Below are 3,783 nucleotides of genomic sequence, written 5' to 3' on the forward strand. Positions count from 1 at the left end.
TCTGTAGCGCGTGATATTACATTTTTACTGGAAAGTCAAATGGGTCTGAAACGTTTTGCACATTACTTCTGTACAAATTGTTCAAATTGTCGAATTTATTTCATAATTTTTGGAGTTACAGAAGTTTACTAAACCTCCAGATTACTACAGATTGTTCTATTTTAGAAACATTATATTTTTCGTGTGTTGTTTGCTTATTTTGATGCATCTATCGCTAGTATCGGAGGGTATGAACCATAGAGAAGTTGAAATACAATAGATATAGTTCTAATATGAAATTGGAATGAGTTTGAAACAGTACCTAAAGGCAGTGATTTGCAGGGCCGGGCCTGCAGTGGTGTAGAAAGTGCGGCCCGCACAGGGCCCAAAATGTTTACATAGGCTTGGTATTAAAAAATGCACTGCTGGGCTGCTGGGCTCTACCGCTATCGTCTCGAGTCGAACTGTTGAAGCGACGAGGCCACGAGGGGACCCATCGAGCGACATCCACCAGTGCTGAAACGGAATCCTAAAAAAAACTACCGCCGAAACGGGATCGACCTGATCTGTGATCTCCACGACTCCAGTCTCCAGCGGTGAGACGGGGGCCGCGACGAGTGTTGAAACTTCTCCTGATCTCCTCATCGTCCTTGAATTTTCCTCGACTTCTTGTACTCGATCAAGCATGTACTCAATGTCTCGATCGCTATAGCCTAAAGGGATTAGGAATTCGGGATCGTTAGAACTACTCTCGATCTTGGGGCGACGTTCGTGGGCTCGTGGCTACAGGAAGGAAAGGAACATCTCAGGGCGACCTTCCGCTGCCGTCGTTGCCTTCCTCGCCTCCTCTGTCCTCTCTCAATTTTGGATTGATCGGTGACCGACTCTAGCCTCCTGCCAGGTGTTTACTGCTTAGCGAGTCCTTTTTGATTAACTTTGGTTCCTACTCCTAATTCCTAATTTTATAATTAACAATTGGCAGGGATCGCTACTTCGTTAGAGATTGATTCTTACTTCTTACCATCTCGGTTAAAGATCACAGGACCAAAAATTAGGTGAGTTAGACGGTTCATCTAATTGGCAAACATTGTTGAATGATCTCCAACTCGAATTGATATATGCTACTGTAAGACATTAATACATTACAATTTTTTTCTATGAGATATATATACTACAAATGCTCGTTAGTTCTTTTTTTTGTGAGATAGGGCGCCAACTTTTAGTTTAGCACAGGGCCCCGAATTTTGCCGGCCCGCCCCTGGTGATTTGCTTTATTATACTAACAGATCTCACAAAGTATTTGTTGAAGTTTTGTGTGGATGAAGTGTTCGAAGATCGAGGAGCTATCAATATGAGAAGAATAAAGAGAGGTAAGAGCTCAAGCTTGGGGATGCCCAAGGTACCCCAAGTAAATATTCAAAGGATACTCAAGCATCTAAGCTTGGGGATGCCCCGGTTGGCATCCCATCTTTCTTCTTCAAAAATTATCAGTATACCTCGGTTTTTGTTTTGTTCACATGATTTGTGTCCTTTGTATTTTTCTTTTTATTTAAGAACCATGATAGTATGAGACGTCCCTTCATCAATCTATAGAATACTTCATGTGCTTCACTTATGTCTTCTAAGTATGATCTTATAGAATTGCATTTTGAGCTTCACTTAAATCTTTTGAGTATGGATTTATAGAATGCTTCGTGTGCTTCACTTATACATTTTGAGCTTGGATATTGGTTAGTCTATATTAATTGTAGAACGCTCCATGAACTTCACTTATATATTTTGGAGTATGAATAATACTATCATCTAAAGCGGGTTTGGAAGAGTGTCAACTTTAGGAACTAGTGATCCCGCCATTCCGAATGGGGAGAATTTGGCTTATGTGGAGAGTAGTAAAATTTCTACGCCCGTAGATCATGAAAATAATGCTTTATGTGATGGTAATATTGTTGAATGCATTCATGATGCTACTGAAAATTATTATGAGGGAGGAATACATGCTTGTAGGAGTTGCAATAATATCAAGTTTCCTCTATATGTGCTTAAAGTTTTGAAGTTATACTTGTTTTGCCTTCCTATGCTAGTTGATTCTTGTTCCCATAAATTGTGTGCTCACAAAATCCCTAGGCATAGGAAGCGGGTTAGGTTTAAATTTGCTAGTCATATTCTTCATGATGCTCCCTTTATGTTTCAGTTCTTATCTTTTATGTGAGCATCATTGAAATCATCATGCCTAGCTAAAAAGGCATTAAAGAAAAGTGCTTGTTGGGAGACAACCCAATATTTAACCTTACTGTTTTTGTGTGTTCTCATGATTAAGCTACTGTAATAATCATGTATTATAGCTTTTGTTTCAATAAAGGGCCAAGTAAGACCTTTGGGAAGACTTGGGTGAAAGTTAATGTGATCTTGCTGTAAAAAACAGAAACTTTGCGCTCACGAGATTAGCTGCCATTTTTTTACAGAAGAGTGCTTTGGTGCTGATCCTTTTTGCAGAAGATAAATAGACAAATTCCTCACGTCCACCAATATATTTCATAATTATTTGAGTAGCCGAAGTACAGTTAGTGTTCAGATCATTACAGACTGTTCTGTTTCTGACAGATTCTGTTTTCATTGCATAGTTTGCTTGTTTTCTAGTTTCTATGACTTATATTTCTCAATATAAATTGTAGAAATGATATGGTGCAGTAGGCATTGTGTGAGAAAAATTATGAGCCTTGTCTTTGACAGTACCAAAGTGAATGGTTTACTTTTTATCATACTAACCTATCTCACGAAGTTCTGTTAAGTTTTGTGTGATTGAAGTTTTCAAGCTTTGGGGTGAGATATCGATATGAGGAGAATAAGGAGTGGAAAGACCCTAAGCTTGGGGATGCCCAAGCAACCCCAAGGTAATATTCAAGGAAGACTCAAGCGCCTAAGCTTGGGGATGCCCCGGAAGGCATCCCCTCTTTCGTCTTCAAAATTATCGGTATACCTTACTCGGAGCTATATTTTTATTCGTCACATGATATGTGTTTTGCTTGGAGCGTATTTTCAATTTTACTTGCTGTTTGAATAAAATCATTGGATCTGAAATCTTGAATGAAAAAGAATCCTCCCATGGCTAGTTAATTATTTGACTACTTAGTGTCCTTCACTTATATCTTTTTGGAGTAGTTTGTCATTTACTCACGTGCTTCACATATATCCTATGAGTAAATGGTTGAATGAATTGAATATCATGAATCTGAATTTATATATGTTTCATATGCTTATATCATGGGGAGTAAACTTATTGGAAGTTAGCAAACCTAGAATTGGTCACTTGAACAATTCATGAAAGAATATTGAAGGAAGAGAGATTTCACATATAAATATACTATCTTGGACATCTTTTGTAATTGTGAGAACTCATTAAAATATGACATGCTAAAAGGTTGATGTCGGACAAGGAAGACAACGTAATGGATTATATTTTCTTATATCCGAAATAAAGTATATTGTCTTGGATCATCCAACATGTTGAGCATGCTTTTCCCCCTCATGCTAGCCAAATTCTTTGCACCAAGTAGAGATACTACTTGTGCTTCCTAATATTCCTTAAACTAGTTTTGCCATGAGAGTCCACCATACCTGCCTATGGATTGAGTAAGATCCTTCAAGTAAGTTGTCATCGGTGCATGCAATAAAAATTGGCCACTAAATATATGATCTATTAATGTGGAGAAAATAAGCTTTATACGATCTTGTGATGTGGAAGAAATAAAAGCGACGGATTGCATAATAAAGGTCCATATCACAAGTGGCAATATAAAGTGACGT

This window comes from Triticum dicoccoides, chromosome 5A (genome assembly GCF_002162155.2).
Source record: "Triticum dicoccoides isolate Atlit2015 ecotype Zavitan chromosome 5A, WEW_v2.0, whole genome shotgun sequence".
In the NCBI taxonomy this organism is placed as follows: Eukaryota; Viridiplantae; Streptophyta; class Magnoliopsida; order Poales; family Poaceae; genus Triticum; species Triticum dicoccoides.